The sequence below is a fragment of the Artibeus jamaicensis genome, unplaced genomic scaffold, assembly GCF_021234435.1.
Source record: "Artibeus jamaicensis isolate MK-2021 breed Jamaican fruit bat unplaced genomic scaffold, CSHL_Jam_final contig_851, whole genome shotgun sequence".
In the NCBI taxonomy this organism is placed as follows: Eukaryota; Metazoa; Chordata; class Mammalia; order Chiroptera; family Phyllostomidae; genus Artibeus; species Artibeus jamaicensis.
This window is the reverse complement of record NW_026521986.1, coordinates 8,862,608-8,886,486: the sequence shown is the minus strand read 5'-3', so window position 1 is coordinate 8,886,486 and position 23,879 is coordinate 8,862,608. Positions and strand designations below refer to the sequence as shown.

Sequence of the window (23,879 nt, the reverse complement as noted above, 5' to 3'; positions counted from 1 at the left end):
TCCAAATCCAGTTTAAGAATTCTACTTTAACCACTGATAAAAGTTACCATAGGTCTCTGGTTCATAAGGGTCTACTCACTTCAGATATCAGGGTAAGAAGAAGCCCTATCAGTAAGATGAACTGGATACAGGATAGGAACCTGGAACCAAAGACTCTCCCATTCATCCTAAAGACATCGGGCCAACTTGGCCAGTATTCCATCCAATCCACTTGACCTAGATTATCATCCCATTCATTTCACACTGAACCCAGTGGCAAGTATTACATGTTTACTGCAGAGGTATGGTTCCAGGAGACAAGGCCTTCGGACTGACTCCATATCCCATGCTCCCCCACTGTCCGATGCAGCCTCCATACACACACCTTCAATCCGAGGCAGGTGACCCCCAGATGAGGCAGATGAGACGTGGCAAAGGGGGTGAATACAGAAGGCTAAGCCCTCACTCTCACTTCATGCCATCTACTTTCCTTGGATCCTGAAATCTTCTGAATCTTATTCGACATTCTGCGACCTCTACAACAATCCCCTTCCCTGATTGAACTAGTCCCTGCCGCAACTCCTGCCCCCATAGCTGTCTTAAGGCTCCACGATAACCAACTTGTACCTACTTTCCCTCTCCTCTCTTTCCTGGTCTGTCAAAAGTCAAATGTCTTGTGAGATGTCTCCCGCACTTCTAGCATTTCCCACAAGTTGGTAGGGTCCCTGAGACTCCACAGTATCTCTCACTGCCTCACTCAAATTCTTCTCACAACCCCCCTGGTCATCCAAAACACTAGCTGCTCAGAAAACTTTCCCTTCTTTCCCACTCTGGTAAATCTTATCACTAAGCTTCTCAACTCTGATAACTGGCCAGGGGTCTGGTTCCATCCCTGCCTGTAAGGCATCCCCAGTCCCAGAAAGCCTAGAAAACTAGGAACTTCTTTAGGCATTCAGATTTCCTTTAGGTTGGTCCCAATGGACTAGGCATGTTAACCAGGATGACATCCCTAACCCTGATTAGCAGGAGAAGACAGCTAGTCAAAATAGTCCTGCTAATTTAGGAGCCACAGTTTTGCCTAAATGCAGCCCTCACTCACCCCTATTCTAGCAACATGCCCCAGTCCCTAGAGCTCTATTCACCGTTTTCAGTGAATGCAGACGGAGAGGTTGGGGAGAGCACACTCGCTCTTCCTTGGTCAGAGGTGTGCCTGCAGAGCCATCTCAAGGGTTTGCCAGAGTGGAACAATCACCCACGCTGTGTTTTGGGAGCCCGGGCTTTCCCAGAAGAGAAATATAAGGCAGTTAGAAGGTGAAATTTACATATTAAATACATTTACTGCTGGCTTTTCTTTGCACATTGCTTTTTGGCATCCCTTTTGCCTACTATACATTGTTTATGGTTTTTGCATTCTGGTTTCTGATGATCAAGGCTGTCATTAGTGCTCATTTGAACCAGATGTTTTCCACAAGAAAATGTCAGATGAGGGGGAGGGCTGGGCCCGTTATGAAAGAACGTAGGCCTTACAGCTTTCCTCCGTCAGGGGCTGCAGATTTGACTCAGGTTTCTGAATTGAAAGCACGACATATTCTTTTCTGCTTAAAGTAAAATGTAGTTTTATGTGTTCAAACGAGAACTAATGTCATAAAAATAAAAGACATCGTGGAGTGTGCTAATCTTTACTGTATGTGTTACCAATATTAAATAAATCTAAAATGTAAAGTCAGAATAAAGTATTCTTAATTAATATTATTATAAAATAAGATGGAAGCCCCAAACCCTTATTTAGACTTTGGCTGAAACCGTGTCTGCCTGTGAGTCCCTGCCTCCCACCCCTTCTGTGTGGCCAGGGCGTCCTCGGCTCCCTTTCACTCCTTCCGTCTTCCGGTTTCGATGAAACAAGAAATTCTGCTTTTTGCACAAGCTGGTTGGATTTGGGTTTTTATCACTTGCAAGAAAGAGTCGACTAAAATGGTGCATTCTGCATTAGAGTTTTTGTGTTCAAGCTCCCTTGCTGGGGCGGTTTGTGCAGCGACCCGTCTGCAGAGGTCACGGGAGAGTGCTTGCAGGTGTCTGGTTACTTTCACTCCCACGGGGCAGCAGCCAGGTAAGCGCCCTCCCCTCCAAGCACATGAGAAAACTGAGGCTCAGAGACTTGCTGAAAACCAATGGCCGAGATTCCAGGGGATGATTCCAACCCAGGCGGATACAACTCTGAATTCTATCCACCCCCTAAAGGAGTTGGGTGAGGGGCAGGCAAAAGTCCCACAGCAGGGGGCCATGAATATATATATTTCAGCTGCACTTAGTAAAAAGTTAAAATGGTGTGTTGGGATAGGTTGTTTATCTTTCTTCACTACCAAATCCAAATGTCTTCTGCATCTGATTAAACAGACTGCCTTGGGGGTGGAGGGCGGGGTGGGAAGGGAATAAGGAACGGACTAAAGGCAATTTGGGACTCTTGCCGCAAGGTTCACATGATTTTGACCTGCTTCCTCTGGCCCCCACGACCTCAGGTCCCCCATCTCATACCGCCTCAGTCAGAGCAATAAAGGCAGAACTTGCTCTTAAAACCTTGGACTATAATCCCTCATTCCTCCCTGTCCCTTCTTTCCCGCACTGTTGGTTTTTCCTCCTACTCCGTATACAACGTCACAAATATACACATGGCGACATTCACCGGGAACAAGGAACAAGTAGCATCGTTACAAAGTGAAGGGGTTCTAGGGGAGAGCAGCAAAGCAGCAAGGAGGAAGCAGGGGTGCCTCCTTGGCTGGTACGAGCTCGCCACTCACTGGAGGAAACAGTATCCTCCAGGAACTGTCCCTCAGTCCCCTTCTCCTGACCTTGGAATCCCTGACCCACCATCTCCTGCCTCAGATTTCCCGGCTCTTCTCTCTTTTCTGTTGGAATCTCCCAAGTTCCTTCTGCTTTCTCCCTTTTCTACTCACAAGGCCCAATACCAATCCTATGCCTGTTATGGGTTTGGGGGTGATGGGTGAATATGAGCCCCTTTATTTCAGAAGAAGCAGGGATTTTAAAATACTGTATTTGACACAGAGAGTTATGTTTTACGCAGGGATTGCAGTCTAGAGTCAGTGTGTAAGGCAAAATTTACATAGTCAAAATTACCCTGGAAAATCCCTTCAACCTCCCAGTACAAAATATATAGTTATAACGCTGCACAGTAATATGTGTAAACAGTAAATTGCATAGTGCTTAATTAAAATTGTGAGTGCAAAATACAGTTCTGCAGTATTTTTAATTATAGACAAGAAAGAGGGCGCACAGTTGAACCTGCGTTCATTAAATGGGACGCTGAGGCTATTCTCCGGATCTTTCACCCCAACACCCACAAGCTTTCCGCACACCTCTGAGTAGGTTTAAGGGCTCCATTTACATGAAAAGACCAACAGCTCCGGGAACCTCTGAGGCGGTCTCTTAAGATACACGCAAAAGGAAAAGGGAGAGTATTCTTTCACACAGATCTCTTTTCCTGTTTTTGCCTTGTGTCAGGAACAAAAGGTTTCTGAAAGAGAGAGCCAGTCAACACTGCAGGTAATAACTTCTATATGAGGCTGTGAAAGATGCCTCCTTAAACTGCAGCATCCACACACACAGCCCAGAGGAGCCCAGGGTCCTCCTGACCAGCTGGCCTTCCGGCCCTGAAGGTTGCACCAACCTTAGGGAAAAAAATCAACTCTAAGAAATCATGTGGAATAAATAAGAAAGGTGCATTGTAGCTGAAGTCTGGGGTAAAACAAAAATTACATAAGGCACTTATAATTATTGGAAGATTAGTAATTTTTGGAAATGTGCTTATTGTTTTTTGAGAAGTCATTCTTTAAGTATATTTTCAAATATAACATCAGTAATTGTCAGCTATTGAATATTCTTATGCATGTGAGAAAATAAACTTATCTCATATCACTGACCCCACTATCAGCCCCACCCTCCCTGGCCCATACACAATGTCTCAGTCACACTGGTTGCCTCTTTGTTCTGGAATAGTCCACTCCTGCTCTTACTCCAGGGCCTTTGCACCAGCTATTCCCTTTCATCTTGATTGTTTTCCTCATGACTGGATCCTTCTCTAACCTCTCATTTGATAGCAGCCAATCTCTCCACCCACCCTCATCTCCCGCATTAGCACCTGCTCTGGTTTTATCTCCTTTGTCACATTTATCACTATTTGACAACACCTTATATATGTGTTCTTTCAGTTATTGTCTGAATCCCTCCATTGGACTGTAAGCCCCTCGGGGGCAGGACCTCTGTCTTGCTTATCACTCTCCCCTTTGTGCTCAGTAGATGCCTGGCTCACAGTAGATGTCCAATAAATATTTCATGAGAGAATAAATGATTTGCAGGCAAAAAGAACCACAACATTGGGGTCATAGAGCCTTACCCTCGCACCCAGGCCACAGCATCATGGCCAAGACACGGTGCCTAGCTGGTGCCTGATCCCTCAAAGCACCAGGAACAGGACAAGAGAGAAAACTGAGCTTTTTTTTTTTTTTTTAAAGATTCTATTTATTCATTTCTAGAGAGGGAGAAGGGAGGGAGAGAAACATCCAACAGATGCCTCTCATACTCCCCCAGCTGGGGACCCGGCCCACAACCCAGGCATGTGTGCTGACTGGGAATCGAACCAGCAATCTTTGGTCTGCAGGTCGACGCTCAACCCACTGAGCCACACCAGCCAGGGCAGAAAATAGAGCTTTAAGAGCCTAAAGTGATAGGGAGTCAAGAATTATCACAGAATTGATTAGTTTGAGGTTTCTCTATGTACTATTGTGCCCTCCTGCCTACTGAAAAGAGAAGAGGAAGCTCCGAGATGCAGAACCATCACCTGGCATGAGTATTACCATATTTTGCCATGTACAATGTGCACCCATGTTTTAGTACTAATTCCCATGTAAAATGTGCATAACACATGGGAATTAGTACTATCCATGCACAGTGCACATCCTTATCTTTCCCTCAAAAATTTGGGCAGAAACCTGTGCATTATACACAGCAAGATATGGTAAGTACATCCCTGTCTGGACTCTCCAACAGAACCACGTTTCTGTGGCATTAACCAAGGCCCAAGCTCCTTCTACCTGGCCCAGCCAGACTCAGTAAGAACACAGGGTTCCAATTTAGGGTCTTACTGGGGAAGCAGCACAGTTAGTTACAGCATAACCTTTAGACTTGTGATGCTTTCTCCCTTGACCTAAAGAATACACCTACTTCTTTTTATGGTACTTGTTGGAATTCAGCTCAACAGACTTGACTGAGCACCTTGTGGACCAGACACGGCACAGAGTGCCACGCTGGGGCTCTGAGATGAGAAACAGTCAGTAGGCTCAGCACTTAACAACTTAAGAATGGGAGGCACAGGACAAGCATATACACTACAAGGCTGACCAGAAGTACAGAAGAAACCCAAAGAGTGCCCGCTTCAAGAATCATTTATAGCTGTAAGGAGCAATCCACTCCGAAGAAAATATATAGAAGGCGGCGGCGGTGCGGGGGCAAATAATAACAAATTTATGTCCCTGCAACCCAAGCTCTGGAAAACGAGGGCTAGCTAACTAGAGAATCATGGAAAGAGGAGCACAATAGGAACAAATCATGGTGAATGGGTAAACAAATATTTCCCCAAGTACCTTGTAATGAGCAAGGCATCATCCTAATCACTTCTACACGGGTTATTTCATTCTTATTATATGATGTCAGATGGATATTCAATTTTTATCCTTGCTTTTTCACACGAGGAGATCGAAGCCCGGAGAGATGCAGCAAAGGGAATCATGTGGATACAGCGGGACTGGCACCCAAATCTCGACACGTAGCATCCAGACCTCCTTTCACTTGCCCACAACCATTTCCTTGATCGAGATATCACATAACCCATCCTCGTGAGACAGAAAACCGCACACCAAATGAGTTTTCCAAATCCAGCTTTTTTGGTGAACACTACTTACACTTGCAAATTAAAAACAAATTTCTAGAAGGATGTAATTTAGGAAAAGCTATAGATCCCAGAAGGCAATTTCTTTTCCAGATGGCGTAGAAATAATGATAGCAATTTTGAGCTGTATCATCTATGTTTCAGAAATTTTTGGTACAAATATCCATTGGAAAATATCTCACTAAAAATTGAAAAGACTAAAGTAAATGCAACCACTGTCTGTCTGCTTACCAAAATGTTCCAGGATGAGCAGGGCATTATCTATTTCTTGGAATAGGCCGGAGCTAATGGAAAAATGCATCGGGGGTGCTCAGTGCTCATATCCACCACAGACCACGCTTATCCTTGGTCACTGTCCACCACGCTTTGGAATCACGTGAAACTATGGTCATTTATAACCACGTTGGCAGATGATAATTGGCATTGCCTGCTTAACCTTGTCTAATTGTTGTTCAGTCCCTAAAAAAGGGCAAATGCCTTCTTGTGAAATCACATGTGATGACTCCAGCAAAGCTCTTTTAGGTGCTCTATTTATACTCTGAAAGTTTTTAAGTCATCCTCCTTTTCTTAATGTTTTGTTCAGCTTTCCCTTTTCAAAGCAGCAGGGAGCAGGTAGGTCCACTGGAGTAAAGGTCAAGTGGGAGGTGACCAGTATGCCCATGGTGCCCTCCCCCACAACTTCCTGAAACCCCGAGCTTCGTCCAAATGTGATTTTCAAGGTTTAAAAATTCCTTCACAGACATCTAAATGCAACATTCAGATTTCCTTGAGAACAATGAGAATTTTAGTAGAGCACTGCAATCACGCAACTTCTAGGCTTGGTAGATATGAAAGAAAGGAAAGGAGCCCATACATTGAATGAATGGCTGGTACCCATTGATGACAGCCCAAGAGGATGCTCACTAAGCACTCCTCCTTCTTTTATTGAAAAGAGACTCGCATGTCACTCATGGAATATCATCCCATAAATATTTATAGAGCACTTTATACATGGCAGGCTCTGTTTTAGATGCCAAGATTATAGCAAAGGCCAAAACAAAGTCCCTGCCCCAGTGGAGCTCACACTGTAGCAGGGGTGAGTGTGTTGGTACGTTGCTTGGGGGGTTGACAAGTAGGCAGGTGCAGCTGTAGCCAAGATGAAATCTGATCAGAAATATGGGAGACCATGCAAACCCTTGGAGGCTGTGATGAGGGTTTTGAGTTATATTCTGAGAAAGATGAGAAACAACTATGGGTTTGAACAGAGAAGTGATAGGACATGATTCGTGTTTTAGAAATACCACTGGTTGCTGAATGGAGAATAGGTTTCAGAGGGCAAAAGGAGAGACAGGGGAGCCAGGCTGCTACGGTTGCTTACATCACTATGGCTGTTGACTTGTTAGCATGTTAGAGGGGGAGAGAGGGAGAAGAGGATGGGGTTTGGGGCTTGTTCTAAAAGCAGGACTGAAAAACTTGTTGAAGGATTCAGTGTGGGAGTGGGGAAAAATGGAATCAAGGACAACTCTGAGGTTCTTGGTTCTAAGCAATTGGGTAAATGGTATGCCATTAACTGAGATCATAAAGATTATAGAAGAAGTGGCTTTGGAGAGAAACCAAGAGCTCTGTTTTGATATGTTAAGTTTGAGATGCCTATTAGACATTGAAGTGGCAGTGTCAAGAGGAATTGGGTATATGAGTCTAGAACATGGACAGAGGTCAGGGTCAGAATCATCACAGTATATAGCTGATACTTAAAGTTACGAGACACAGTATAAGCAAAGACAGAAAAGTAAAAAGGTTAAGACCCCAGCCTTGGGGTACTCTGAGCTTGGAGGAGGAGGAGGAAACAGAGAGAACCAAATAATTTTTTAAAAAGAGCAAGAGGAGGGGCAAAGGGTAGGAGGAGCCGGAGAAGCATGATGGCTCAGAAGCTAAGCCAAGTGGAGAAAATGTTTCAGGGATCAACGTTGTCAAATGCTATTGAGCATGCGCATAAGGTGAAAACAGAACTGGCCACTAGAATCAGTCGGGTGCAGGTAATCGGCAACCTTGACAAGAGTGGTTTTAGTGAGATGGTAGGACCCATCGAAGTGTCCTGAAAAGAATGGATGATGATTTTACATAAGACTTTTGAGTTCAGTGAAACAGAGGGGTCGCTAGAGGGGAAATGCGAAGTCGTTGTAGATTTTAATGATGGGAGTCATTCTGGCATGTGTTAATGCTAGTAGAAAGCAGGGAGGGAAACATTAACAAGGGACAAAGGGTTTGAGGTGTGAGGTGGGAGGTGTTCAAGTCCGTGAGAGGGACTGGGCTAAGCACATAAGCAGAGGGCTGGCCGCAGACAGGAAGACGGCTTCCGATCTTTGTTAGTGGGAGGATGAGAATTAGAAAAAAAATATCAGGGAGGAGGACAGAGGAAAGGTTTGAAGTAAGAGATAGAAGATGTGAAATGGTTATTTCAAAGAGGGAATATTGGAACTGCAGGACAGGACTGAAGGCACTGAAGTAAAGATTATGAATATAAATCCAGACAGTATGTGTTTTTCTTCAGTGAAGGCAGGGTTGACAAAGAGGTTAAATTAGCATAGAAGTCTTGCTTTGCCCTGGCTGGTGTGGCTCAGTGGATTGAGTGCTGGCCTGCAAACCAAGGGGTCGCCAGTTTGATTCCCAGTCAGGGCACATGCCTGGGTTGTGGGCTGGGTCCCGGTTGGGGGTGTGTGAGAGGCAACTGACCGATGTTTCTCTACCTCTCTTTTTCGCTTTCCCTTCCCCACGCTCTGAAAATAGATAGATAGATAGATAGATAGATAGATAGATAGATAGATAGATAGAGTCTTGCTTAGAGAGTACAATGAAAGACAAGAAAAGAAATTGAGGGTATATACAAAGTAGTGATTTGCAATGAACAATGGAGTCAGTTTTGGGTAAGGAGGAAACTGAGGACTTGAAAGTAATTAAAAAGTGGTATAATTATTGGTTTGGGGATCCTGACGTGGACAAAGAGCTATTGGAGTAGGGAGAACAGAATAAATAAGCTACAAATAGAGGAGGTGGTGGTCAGAGCAAAGGATACTTGAAGTCATGACTTTATAGGAGGGGATGGTGAAATTGGTAACACGAGGCAGAAGGTAAGATCATCGGAATGAGTTGTTGAAGTTAGACTAAGGCCAGGATCCCTGTGGGAGAGGAGTCGTCTTAAGAAGCCAGAACGCCCGATAGATTATCTACTTGGGTAATGACTCATCAAGAATGACTATTAGCAATGTGGAGAGAAAGGGAGTCAGCAGCCTAGCAGAGATCAGAAAGTTGATCAACGACTACAGTTTGCAAAGTGACACAGTTCATAAATCTGATTTCCTCCAGTTTAGGTTCTATATGTTTCCCACCTCTAACTGGAATCTAACTCTTACCTCTGAATGAACTCAGAGTCTAAATATGGGTCTGGGTATCAGCAATTTATTAAAAACAGCCCAAAGCGCCTGAATAAATTACAGCATCTGCCTTCTGTCCCTGTCCTAGACACTCTGGCCTGTCACAGCTGGGCCCCCTGCCAAGGAAACCACTGCAGTCAGTCGCTCTGCCAGTGTCGGTACAAGGCATAGCCCTTCCCTCCTCCTCACATTCTTGGATATAGACAAATAAAATCTTCAGCGAATGCGGCATCGAATGTCATCCTTCCTCCCTCTCCCCTGCTGCTGCTCTTATGCCGTCCTGTGTACAGTTCTAGAGCCTCCACTGCCTGTGGCCGAGGCAGTCATTTTCCAGACCAGAACTGCCCATCTGCAGTTGAAGTTGACTAGGCAGGAGTTGAGAAACTGAGTCAAGGCCAAAAAGTGGTGGTGGGGCCAGGAGAAGCTGCTCAGACTGCAGCTGAGACACATCAGTGAGACAGGCCCCACGAATTCCTGCTGCGAACATCCAGCCCCTGGTGCCAGCCTCCGTGAAGCTCGCACTACCACGACTCTCGTTCTTGAATTTCCAGGAGGCCCTTCCTTGCTTACAGTAAACTTACTTTCATTTGAGTTAGCCTGAGTGGGTCTTCATTCCTCACAGCCACAAAAATTTAATTCAAATAGGGCCAGTGTGTGCAGGAAGGGGAATAATGCTCTCCAGTCAACTGTCTCACGGCATAGTCACGAGCTGCCCTTGGCTTTGAGCAGGAATATGGTGGGAAAGGCGCATGACACTGTGCGCGCACACACGCACACACACAATTTGACATCATGGTCTGTATTGGTAATATCTTTGAGATGACAGAGTTTTATAAAATAATTATATTTTTAAGGAACCACAGAATCATTCTTAATAATACACCGTCATGCACACACACACACACACACACACACACACACGCTGTTTTATTAGTCAGTGAACCCAGAGCCTTTAGGTTTTATTAAGACACAAAGCCCATGGAAACTTTCGGGTTGGTCATTTATTACTGGCTAAAGAGATGTTTCTGGATAAGAAAGAAACCAATGAATTAAAACTGACAACTGGTTTCAAACCTTACTGACCATGTTCTCTCACACAACTCAGATACCTCATCATTGAAAGGTGAGGAGTAACAACTTTATCTTAGGGTCTTCTTAATATTTAAATGAAAGAAACCATATTAACACACAGCATTGTGTTTGGCACATAGTAAGTATTCAAAAGATGTCGGTTCCATCCTGTAGTCTGAGTTGCCCTTACTTTCCTCATAATTAATAAATCTATCCATGAATCGACAGCACTGACTATGCACTGTGTGACTGATTCCCCAGCATTTTAAAAGCACAGGGTGGGGAAGCAGTAAAAGATGGAATGGACCGCACTTCCGCTTACAACTGAGCTAGCATGCATCAGAGAAAATGGCACCTTCAAACCCCAGTACGTTTATACAGTAAACTTTAGGGTTTCATAATACCTTTACGATGGAAATCTTGAATTAAAATAAAATTAGCAGTCCCACCATTTTAACAACACAACTGTTCATGTACCCATCTCTCCTTCTCCACTTGATCTACATACACACATTTTTACAATTTTATGTGCTGCTTTTATTGCTTACCACTATACAAAAATCCTTATTGATGCACAGCATTCGAAGTCATCACTTAATTTAAACCGTTATGAATTAATATAAGGCCAGTATGCTATGTATGTATATTATAGTTTGGTCATTGTTCTATTGTTAGACATTGAAGACGTTTTCTCCTTTCTGAAAATGCTGCAATTAACTTGGTTGGTGCATTGATCACTTGTAATGCTTTTTAAATTTTACATGTTATTACTTTTTCCTAGGACCTGTATGCCCGACAATAAAATGTTAAAATATAAAGTTTGTTCTTAGAAATATTAATTATTTATGATCTCTTTAATATACCTTATATGAATAAAACCAGATTTTATATTAATGCATTAGCATTTATCTGACTCTATTCCATTGCTCTCTGTACCAAAAGTTTATCTTTTTGCACCAAATGCCAGATCTGTCACAGTTTAGCAACAAGAGACATTGGTAAAGGATTCAAACAATAGGAAAGGCTCATGGAGGATTTGCACCAGGTTTTAGAGGAGTCAGAGAAAAGGGACATTACAGATAAGGAAACCAGCTTAAGGGGAAACACCCAGGTATAATGACTGGGCTGCGAGACCAGACGTGCAGGGCGATTTCCCCGACAGAAGTGGAGGTGTTGCTGGGGAACGGCTGCAACAAGCCCAGATCAGCAGAGAAGGGCCATAATGCAGGGACCTGAAAGCCAGACATGGAAACTGAGACCGCCCCACTTGGAACTAATTCATAGTCATCAAATCAGATGAAATACTTAAATGAACTTTCGGTGTCTTTTCTGGGGGTGACTTCAGATACCCAATGTTCCTGGCAGGATGACAGAGAGACCTCTTACTCCCGTCGGTGGGGAGAGGCCGGACAGAAACAGCCACTGAAACAGCCGCCGTCTCTGGCCAGGACAGGTAACAGAGGTGCTGTAACTCCAGGTAACAGCTCCAGTTACAAGGGCTTCAACTCCAGGGACCAGTCCTCAAATTCAGTGCCAAATAGGGTAAATCTGCATCCACTTATCAGACTCAGTGCGTCACCTGAGCAAATCTAGTCAGAGGTAAGGTGCAGCACATGTTTCTCTGGCTGACCACAATATAATGCCCTGGATCCAGATGAACTTTCTTTGCACGGTATTTATTATTTGAATAAACCAACTGGAATGTTTAGAGATGACTGAAGCAATCTGATTGGCAAACTTACAGGGCATTAATTCTTCCAAGGTGACTGGTGCATAAAAAGTGAAACTATAGCACTCATGTAAACAATCCATCTGCCTCATTTCCCTCCCCTAGCCACCTCTAGTTTTCAGCTTATGTTAGCTGTAAGACGAGCTAATGTTTTTAGTGTAGAAAAATGGCATTATCCCAGATGTAAAACTTACTTTAAGGAAAAGAGGAAAAATTCTATAGCCACACGGACTGTATCAATAGGCATCCATGACCGATGACTAAGATGAATGACTATTATAATTTGGCAGGTAGGGGAGGCTGTGGCCACAGGCATCTCAGAAACTAAACTCTAACTTAATCCAGGCATCAAAAAAATTCCACTTTAGGTGACCAAATTGTGTGATAACTTTTGCACACACACACACACACACACACACTTTTGAATTAACCCCACAGAAATGACTGCAACTCAATAATACAGTCTAATTGTCTCATTCTTGCGAAACAGGTCTTTTCCTGTGGGTACTTTAAAAGCTATGAAGCAAACAACTTATAAAAGAAGTTGGAAGAGTCAGATATGAAAGAAGGACTTGGAACTGTGGGGCCAGAGCCAAGGTGCATAAGCGCTTTCCTTCATTTGGGAGCCAAACGAACCAGGTAGGCGCCCCCTAAGGTCAGGTCTTAATTATCTCCAGGTAATTGCCTCATGCTTATCTTTGGCAAATCTCGCTTTCAACTTCTTGTTGATATTATTAACTCTTCCTATCAACCCTTTGTTTATCCCTGTCCTTGAATTCATTCTTAGATTCAATAGAGGAAACTTTTTTCTTAGCTGAAACACAGACTCCTGAAGACACATGTTTTTAGCGAGGACAGAGTGGGGCAGGGAAGGAAAAGAAAGGGAGGAAGAGGACACCGAGGAAAGAGAATGAGAAAGAAAGGAAAGAGAGAGTGGGGAAGACGGAGAGGTTCTGAGTGACACGGACAGGTGGTGGGGGCTGGAGGAAAGGGGAAGGGCAGGAGAGATGAGCAGTTTTGTGTAGGCTGATAAAGAGGATCCGGAAGTGACAGCATCAACAGGGAGGGACGTACGGGACTGTTTCCAACTCCTCCCAAATCACCTCGGATCACTCAGTGCCTAGTGAGTATTCATCAAGCTCAAGGGTATGCCTCGCATTCAAACAGGTGTTCTTCACGTGTTTATACCACGGATCCTTTTGGTGATTTGATGAAGCCAATGAACCCTTCTCAGAAAATATCTAGGCTTACGAAGGAAGCCAATTTTATAGAAATCGAGTTTTCAAAATAACTTTTGAGTATGTAAAATTTAACGAATGCACCAAATCTGGTGGTGGGTCTAATATAACTACTATAGCATCAACGTAGTAATGAATGCAAAGACTATTTCAAGATATCTGGAACAACTGAATGTAATATTAAGTATCTGTAGTTTAAAATCACAGGTACAGCTACTATGCTGTGGTTTATTGCCTACATTCAAAATTAAAGGAAATACTACATTTTGGTTAAAGGTGAGTGAGAATGGAGATGTAACTTTTTTCTTATCCAAGTTCATGTATATTCTGATTTGAGGGGTGAAGAGAAAAGAATAAAAACAACTCGAAGAGTTAGTCTCTCTTCTTCCACGAATCTTTTACTCCAGGAGCACCACGAGATCCCACACAGTTGCGCAGACCAGAGTCGCTGAGGAAGTCAGCAACTCCGAAGAAATGTAACTGAAGAAACAACTAACACAAAGTGGCACCAATTACAAAGGTTTCTTGGAAAAGGAAAGTCCTTTCCAAATTCCTGAAAAGTGCTAACATATTGGGGACATTGACCAATTGGAAAAATTCTATATGAGTCCTGCCACACATCAAGGCATGACCCAGACAAATTAGAAATAAATATAATTAAAACTGTTTTAAACACTAGGAGGAAACATGGGGATTTTTCTTCTCTGTTTTCAGTGATTATTGAGCCAGAGTGGGATTTAATGCAGTGCTGTGGGCCACCCAAATGGACCAGTACCACCTGTGGCAATAGAGGGATGCGGGAAGAGCAGGGGCTCAGGGGCCGGACTGCATGGGTCTATGCCACTTCCATCTGTATGACTCCAGCGGCGAAACGGAACTAGCACTGCCCACCCATTGGTTTGTTGTAAAGAGTAAATACACGTAAATTTATGCGTACAAAACAGATGGCATGGTAGCTAACTACTGAAAAACTGTGTTTATTAGCATTATTATAGCTTCTGGAAATTCCGTTTAGGCCTAAAAGAAATTATAAAGAAAAATACTGACATATGTGATTACTCGAAAATTTAAGACTTTTGCATATCAATGGTGCCACAAACAAAATTAAAAGGCAAATGAAAAACTAAGACAAATAAAACAAAAATAAGAGACAAAAGGTTAATAGCCTTACTATATAAAGAATTCTTACAAATCAATATAAAACCACACGTTAATATTCCAGTAGAAAAATAAATATAAGACATAAGTGGACAATTCACAAAAAAAGCAAAAGACAACACATAGAAAATTCATTCAAAAGAAGATTTAAGGATGGGAAAAACCACCTAAAGTAAAATGTGAAATAGAAAAAAATAAAACCAAAATTATACATAGCATGTTACAAATATTATAAATATTCACACAAATACATTGAAAAGCATGGAAGGAAATATATCAGAATGTTAAAAGTATCTCTGATACAGGATGATGAATAAGGGATTTTCGTTTTTTTCTTTATATTTTTCTGTCTTTGTGAATGGAGAATTTGAACTTACGATGAAGACATTTCCTTTTAATAGAAAAAATATGTGACACTGCAGCACTGCTTCAAATAGTGAAAAATTAGGAGCCATCTAAATGTCCATCAATAACAAAGGAGTTAAAAATGTATATAATATGTATCCATGTATTCAACATGATTTCATAGGCAGCTGTCAAAAAAGAATAAAGTATATTTTTTCTGTAATGTTTTCACATAAAAAGAAACAAGTTGCAGAACAGCTTATTTAAGTATGACCACATTAAAAATGTGTATATTTGTCCATTATTTGGCAAAAGATGTGAGTGTGTGTGTGTGCGCATGTGTGATGGGGGAGCCAGAGGTGGAGAAGTAGGAAACAGATTAAGGCTGTAGAAGTACCTTGAATTTCCAGAATCTAAGCTAGGACTATATTTAAATGTAAGTTCAAAAATACATACCCAAGGTAGGTTTACATTATTTTCTTTTATTATTATATTTTAAAATCCTCACCCAAGGACATGCTTACTGATTTTACAGAGAGGGGAAAGAAGGGAGAGAGAGGGAGAGAAACACTGATCAGTATGTGCTTGACCAGGAACCAAACCCACAACCTAGGCATGTGTCCTGACCGGGAATGGAACCCACAACCTTCCGGTTTACATTCCAGCCAATTGAGCTACACTAGCCAGGGCAGATTCACATTATTTTAGATGGCTTCTAGTTCTCCATCCCTCATTCATATAATTTCTCAAGACCTACATCTGAGTCCCTACACAGACTATTTCTGAGAAAACCAAGACTTAATCATGTTCTAAAGTTCAAACTTTCCACGGCCCCAAAACAATAAAAAATGTTTATTAACACTGTTTTGCTGTTTTCATGTTTTAGCTGCCTGGCTCTTGGTATACTCAGTTCCTTCAGGCTGTAGGATTAAAAGAGGAATTTGAGCTCTTTTTTTTGTGGAACCTGCAAAAGACCTCTTAGAAACAAGGGTCTCAAGAAAACAAGGCAGTGAAAAGCACTCCTTTTAAATTCTCAGTAAAAACCGGTTCCTTCCTGTGCCGTACAGGTTATGAAGGTTATAAAGGTTTCCCCAAATGGCAGACAGGTCAATGTTTACGTGCGTGACTGAGATAATGTCTCTGAGAGCTGCTTTCAGTCATAACAGACACTGGTATGTTTCCCATAACATTAGAAATGGAGACTTTCTACCTGAATGTATTAGTATTTCATCTTCAAACGAGGCTATTTGTTCTCACCTTCAAAAACAGTATTTCATACTTCTAAGGGCTGAGCTGAACATGCACAGCACCAGAGTCTGAAACAATTCAGCAGGGCTCTGAGCAGAGACGTCGGCCCAGCCGATGCAGAGGAGCTGCACACCGTCTGCCTGCGCACACGAGGGGGGGTGGGGGGGACAGCTGTGACACTCACTGCGCACTTCACAGATCGCGGCCATCACGGGGAAAGCCTCTTTTCCTGAAATTATTTCCTTTATTTTGTTTTCCTAAATCTGAGAGTCCAGAAACTACTCCCCCACATTCCTTCAAAAGCTTTAACAGGTTTTAAGCTATTTACCAGCATTCGAAAGAGAAAAAGACTGGGACCTCTTCCCTTCTGTAGCTCCACTCCCCTCTAAAAAAAACAATGCATGCTTGGCTCTTTCACCTTGTGCTTTTAAGAAGGAATTTTAATGGGATGAAGCTCTTCGGGGTGCACAAACTTAGGAGGGAGGAGCACAATAGTAAATTATACCTTCCAGAGGAGTCTGAGCCCACTGGCCACTGCCAGTGATGTTAAGTCCATAAACAAAATCTGTCTAAAAAAAAATTCCTTCGTGAAAGGTGCGACAGAAGAAGATGAATCACGCTTTTTCTCCAGATCTGTCATAGAAGAACCAAGGACTTGTCAATGACTGCAAGCAGCAGGGCCTTGACAACTAGTCCAAGACCGAGTTGTTTTGTCCAGCATCTGTCTCTCTTCGCTCTGGGAGCATTTCCCTCCCAATTAATGTAAGTTATGAGGCTGCGCTGGAGAGCTCAGTAAACTGACATTCAAGAACATTAGCTGTTTTGTTTTGTTTTTTACCCTGAAAACCATGGTAAACTGGTATCTACAGCTTGTGTCCATGAGGGTAGAGGTGCTGAACTTCTGGTCACTTTTTGCTAGAAGCCTGCATTGCACTGGCGCTGAACCCCCAGCCCACCTCTGTCCTCTTGTTTTACCAACATCCTCTCCCCTCCTGTGAATGTGCTCTGTGCCCCGTTGGCTTCCTGCTCAGGTTGCTGGTTCTGAGCTGTCATTTAGATGGAGGTGTAAGGCCCGCAGTGAACTACTTACTGCTGGTGTTCTAGGGCCAGGAGCAGACCTGGGCAACACCCAGAAGGTCTGTTCCCAGAGAATTTGGGAGAGGATTTTGGATTTTGGGGGGGGCATGCTTTTTCTACCTATGGATAAAAATAATAAAACCACTGCCACTACGTTGTTCATTTTGGAAATACAAAGCCAAGGAATTCTGGACTATCTGAAAACAACTAATTAAAGCAACTATGTTTTGGTTGTTTCCCTTAAAAGTGAACCAACAATATAGCTCTATATGTTGAGAGCATTATAATGAGAAAATTAAGCTTCTTGACTCAGAAACAAATATAGACACAAGCCGTGACTCATTTTTACCATTGTTTTATTCCAGAAACTTAAAAGCACAGCCAGCATGGTGAGGATCCACAGAAAAATGCACACACATTTGCTGCCGTCCCAAGAGCAGAAGATACCAATTAATTGAAGGGTGTGAAAATAGAGCTGGGACGAACGCTGGGGGTGCGGGGGGAGAGGGAGGAGACAGGAATAACAGCATAGATATCATAAATCAATAATCCAGAATGGATGCAAAATACAAAAGTGGGAGCAAAGCCAGGCCATCGTTCAGAGACTAAATCTAGGCTTATTTTGTGTAACACATTTATTCACTAAAGCACCACAGCAGTTATTAGAGGAAACAATAAAAAGGTCCCCTCCCCCTGGAAATTTGAGGCTTACTTTGGAATTTTTATGACATTTCATTCTTAGCAAACAAGGTCTCACAACCTTCTCCTGGCTTTAAAGAATCACTGTGGTAGCAGCCTGTGACTGATACCCTTGGTCTGACTTGTGTGTGTTGTTTCGCGTGTTCTCCAAAATTCATTCATTATGGAAAGATAGCAGCGCTGGCAGGCAAACAAATAAACCACCCCCCTGCCTCCAGCTTCCAGGCTTCACCCTGATGACTGTGACTCACCTGGGTCACATGAACGAGGCCCCTTCATGCCCACAATGCCTTGTCCACAAAATTAGGGCACTACCAGTGCCCCCCCCCCCCCGCTACCAACTAAACAAGTGCCCTGAGATTCCTAGTAGTGGAAAACAGTGGAGGGTGTGGTGTGTGTGTGTAAGAAACTACAGTTCAGTTTGTCTTTGTTTTATGCTACAAGTGGGTTCCTGCAAAGTCAAGGTTTAAATACTTTTTTCTATTTTTGTCAATGGAATCATTTACCATTCACATCAGGAACTTGCTATTTAATAAAATCCGATTGTGGTTCTAGTTGTAAAGCAAAGAATGCTTTTGTAATTGAAATAAACTCTTTTTGTTTGATCAACTTCATACATTCAGACTTGGTTTTACTGGAGTTCCTGAACTAGAACACACTTAGAGTATTACCACTACTCCTGTACGTGCACTGCTTTGATTTAATGCTATTCTTTTCTTTTTCAGCAAATAGCCAAAGAAGTATTTCTGTCCCCCAAGTTCATAGCTGTCACGATGTGAAAGGATAGAACTGGAGCGGCGGCTTTATTTAGCTTTAGTGCACCGTGTGGCACGTGAGGCATCCAGGGTAACAGACGCGCCGGGAGCCTTGAGACACCAGCAAGTCACCGCGGAAAGGAACTGGAGGCCGTGTCCCACGGCCTGTGCAGCAGTGTCTCTAAACCAGCTCCAGAGCTGAGCCATGACCAGGCTGCTCTGTAAAAGCAAAAACCCAGTTATGCCTACCCGAGTTAGGGCGGCCAGCACCTCCAAGCTGACCCCGCTCAGCCCCTGCAGCGCCTCTGCCCAGAGTGCCTGACACCACGCAGGGCAAGAGCTCAGGCCTTTCCCGCACGTTCTGTGACCCAGTGGCACAAAAGGGCAGGAGTGCCAGCGCCGCTGGTCGCATCCCTCCCAATCTGCCATTTCAGAGCAGCTGCCTGCGGGCCCTGCCTGCCCTCTGCTACATGGGTGCAATGGCGCAGAAAAATTAAAATGCTGGGGAGCTGGGGGGGAGAAAAGAAAGAAAGAGGAAAATCTTAAAGACAGTGTCTTGGAAGCATATGTTTTAGAATCACTGCAGCCAGTTCCCTGTCAAGAAAATATTGGCCAGGTTGGCCAGTCCGATCTTTGCAGCCACAGATGGTTTGTGCCTCCCTCTCTAGGTCCCAGCTCTGGGAGAAGCCAGACACAAAGGACCGTGGTCTTTGTGGTGTAGCTATTCCGCCACCTAGTGTTACGCATGAAAATAAACTAGTAACATCTTTCAAAATACTGGTTGTTACAGAAGTGAAAAGAATCGAGAACATTGCTAAACTCAAACTTTTTTTTTCTTTCTATAAAAGAATATCCTTCATTTATGCTGGCAGCCTGGGGAGACACTGCCAAGGATTACAACAGCCCTTCTCTGAAGGGCAGCCAGAGCATTAGGTCTGAAGTTGAGGATGTGAAGGAGAAGTGAGTATAACCTCAAAAACCCATCTTAATGATTTTGAAAAGGCCTGGCCCCTCCATGTAAGGTAAATACCACAAACACAATAATATGACAATACAATAACACATTCCAGGAAGTGAAACCACCTGGAGCTGGACAGGGAAATGCAGCCATTGCAGTGTCTGCCCTTCAGGAAAGAGACAGAAGTAAACCCAGACACAGGGATTTGCTATATGAGGCGGAGGCAAGGTAACGAAAGAAGCTGTAGGCTCAGGCCCGAAGCCTGGGTGTGAGGCCCTGTTCAGGTGCTCCCTGGCCGTGCTGGGTGAGCTGCTCACTATCTCTGAGCTGTGCTTGGGTCTACTCTTCCTGCTCTCACAACTGTGCAGAGGGCCAGCTAGATCATGCCCGAGAAGCTATAAAGTCCCATGAAGGCCATTCCACTCCGTCACTCCCTTCTCTGGGTTATGGCTGTCCCTTCTGTGTATGTGACCCTCTGTATAAAGGGTTTGTGAAATGAACTTGTCCACTGCTCATTCTCAAATAAGTGCTTTTGTGGAGAAAGAAGGAGTAAATGAGAAAATGTTCATGCAACATATGCAAAAATTATTCCACATGTTTCCCCTTAAAATTATATCCTATTGAAAAATGGTAAGACTATCTTGATTAGCTGTTTCTACAAAAATTGATCGATTTGCCCAAGTTCTTATGGTCACAGAGAACCTGGACTGAACTGCCCTTCCTGTGGGCAAAACCTATCGTGTGACAATGCACCAGGCATCAGGAAACGTGGAGCCTTACACTTCTGTTCCGACCCTAGTGAAGCTGTATAACTTCAGGCAAGCCACTGAACTCTCGATCTCAGTTTCTGAATGTGCAAAAAGTAGGGGGTAAATTAAACAACTGCTCCTTCCAGTTCTGTGATGATAAGCTGTTCTTCTGCAAAACTCAAAGAAAATTCAAAGATCATGTCAGACTAGCTTTCGTGTAATTCTTCAGAAAAGTCCTAGAAGTCGTAAGAATTTTCAGTCACACGGTAGACAGGATGGCCACAGGAGAGAGGCTGCTGTAGCGTGGGGTGGGCTGGTGTCTCCCCTCGGAATCTCTTTAAGCTGCTCAGAAAGCAGTGTGAGCTTAGAAAAAGAAAATACAGAGAAAGGAGGAAAGAAAAGACACAAAGGAAGAAAAAGGGGCGGGGGACGACTGCAAGAAAATGCTTACCCAGACACCTACCTCAGCTTTCAAAATTCCAAAGAAAGACTTGCCTCTAGCTCTGAAAACACTCTTTGCTCTTTTTAGTAATATTTTTAACAACGCCAAGAAAAGAGTTCTATTTATCCAGATTTCCTCTCTCCCTACAAATGTCAACATTACTTGGGAGTGCAGCAAAAACAGCCTGGAGTTTTCATGACCAAAGTCACGCTGCAGCGGAATCAGCCCTGGAACAGGATCGCCAATAAAGGACACAACTCATGCCCCGACAAACGCAGCCGCTGATTTCTCTTTCAGAAATCACAACTGCACGGGGCTTACAGGCTCTTCTCCCTACGCAGCTCCTGGTTTGAAATGCCCCAGAATCCCTCTCCCTTAGGATGAGGCCAGATCCTGGCCTTGTACAAGTGCTTAGCTTTGTGCCATCTCCCTGCCTGCAGTTTGTATACATCCTGGCACACTCAGCCAGGAGGATCGACTCCTTTCCCTTCCCCCATCTCCCGGAACTTCCACCCCCTGTAGCAAAAGGATTTGGTCAGGCCTTTCCAATAATCTGATGGAGGCAATGGAGACAGATGTAATCAGGATTCTCATCAATCTTTTTCCACTGGCCAAACAGAGCCAGAAGGCTACGTGGAAAGGTACTGAATTATTTTCTCTGACTCAAGACTCACTTGTGTCCGGACAGCTAAGGGCCCACTGTGTGTTCCTGGGAGCTAACACGTTTTCTTGGGGAAAGTTCAGTGATTTCACTTTTGCCCCAAACCAAACACACATGAAACTTTAAGTCTAAATTCCACAGAGCCTTTTAAAAGCCTCGCCTCTCCTTGGCTTACAACAGCCCGAAGGCTTGTTGTAGCTCATTCGCTCTAGCGGTTTTCCAGAGCAGCTAACAAACTGAAAATAAGCACACTGCGGCTGCCTTCCCCTCTGCCAGGTCCCGCCTCCCCCGCTCCCTGACGGCCACCGGCCACCGCTCCTGCTCCTTGCAGACCCGGGATGGTGGGTATGCTCTCAAAATGAGACGCAGGTGAACCCGCCTCAGCCTCACTGCTCAGAGTCCAATGTCAATCCTGAACATTCCTGGCCTGAGATTTCGAATGTTAAGTCATGCTTGATCTAAATCAGGCTGTGGAATTAGAGACCTAGTCAATGTGTGAGAGCAGGAATTCGCCCTTTGGGGATGGATACATGTCTAAGGTCAAAAATCTCCTCAGAGACGTGCCTGCCTCCACTTCCAAGTTGGTGAGAGGGGACAGGCATCCACTTTGTGAAGCCCTCTAGTAAGAAGCACTTTGATACAGTATTGAGTGTACAGCCACCCCGGTTTGCCGGACCCCACCCTGGCTGGGTGGGGTCCCACAACAGAAGTGGAATCGGGGGGCCCCAGGACCAGGACAGGGGCTGACGGGCCTAGAGAGGACGAAGGAGACAATGAGGACACAGGTCACGGTTCTGCCTAGGTGTCCTCACCTTGGCGTCAGTCAACACATCTCAGTTCTTCTGTGTCAGCATCCTCTCACTCCTCCTTCAAAGGGAGAGACCATGAGCCTTTCATGCAGCCCTCATGCCTCTACCCAAACATTGGGAGATTATTTTCTTTATGAAGTATGCCGATTAATTGCCAAGGCAACACCTGTGCATCCCCTTTTTGGCCATGGGAAGCATTCTAGGAAATCCATGTACGAGACCGCCCAGAGATCACCCACCCTGTGGCTTGGAATGCAGTGTGACCAAAGGCATTTCCAGAGAGCTCGCGGGGCACAATGGCCACGCATGGGTGGGTCTGCTGGATGGATTAGACAAACCAACCGCAACCTTTCCATCTTTTGTTTAGGTTCCTTCCAGTAGATTGGCCTTGTTACCAATACTGATGCCAAGACTAGCAATTGCTTGCAACAAAGAATTGTTGTTAACCCCTACCCCCTGCTTCATTCACCCTAATTATTCTCTAACAATACAATGGCTTCAAAAGGCCTCCAACTGTCCAGCAGACACTATGGGCCACAGGAATCACTGAACACAAGCAGCCTATCAATAAAAGACATTCCTGAAGCAGCTTCTGTCTGGGTATTTGCCCCATCTTCTCTGAGACAATGGGAGCAAGAGCCTGGGGAACAAAAAGGAAGTCCTGCTCTACAGATCTTTTGTTTGCCTGCCAATGCTGTCTCCGTTCCAAGTTCTTGGGTGTATCCTTTACCACTCCCAAATACAGGAAAAAGCCTCCATTTCCTAGGAAGTGCAGCTTCTATGTTTTTGATGAATACTTATTATAGCCAAAGCAGACCTCCGTGAAGATTCTGGTTAAGATTTTTTTCTTTTAAGGTCAAGTACATCTTATAGCAGAGAGATGTTGGCCACTGAACTAATTCATAGCAACGGTAATAACATAAACAGTTCTTTCCATAATGTTTTAGATGGCAGCAGCGAAGCCATCAACATATCAGCGTTTTTGTTTTGTTTGTTTTTGAACAGATAACATGGGCGAACAGAGAAAGCGAATACAAAAGAAGTAGATTGGAAGCAGGCCTTTGTGAAAGGAAACCTGTTTGAGGAATAGAAATTGGTATAATGATCCTGGAGATTTCCAAGACAGGAGAGGATAAAGTAAGCAGAAAACGAGATGAGAGGAAGCCTCTGTTGATTGCGAATCAACACATAACTCCGTGGGGATGCGCCCCCGGTGAGGTAGTGCCAGCAGAAACCGAAGGTCAGTCTGTCCCAACAGTCAGGGCCGTCAGTCCTGCGTCTAAAGAGGACAGACCAACACAGCACGCCAGGCCCTGCAAGACATCCCAGCACAAAAGGGATTCACTGTAGTCTCTCCGAGTCATTGAGCAGAGTGCGTCTGCATGTGGACGGACGTGGGGCCCAACATGTGCAGCGTGTCAATTACTACCGAGCAACGAAAACCAAGCAATAAAAACCAAGGTTCCCAACCACGCCCACAGCAGAGCTGTAAATAAGTGAACAAAGGGAAACTGAAGTCCCCAAGGAAGGACAACAGTGAGCAGGATTTCCCTGGCCGGGTAGTTCAGTTGGTTAGAGCACTGTCCCAATAT

At 44.1% G+C, this 23,879-nt stretch overlaps 1 protein-coding gene and 1 long non-coding RNA gene across 7 annotated transcripts in view; one reads left to right on the top strand and one right to left on the bottom strand.

The window, feature by feature from the left end:
- RAD51B (RAD51 paralog B) overlaps positions 1-23,879 on the bottom strand; it is a 512,857-nt gene that overhangs the window by 174,945 nt on the left and 314,033 nt on the right. The window lies entirely within an intron of this gene.
- On the top strand, positions 1,954-13,959 carry LOC128628577 (uncharacterized). The gene is made up of 3 exons (XR_008392995.1): positions 1,954-2,086; positions 12,639-12,787; positions 13,794-13,959. It is a non-coding gene; the product is annotated as an uncharacterized LOC128628577 (long non-coding RNA).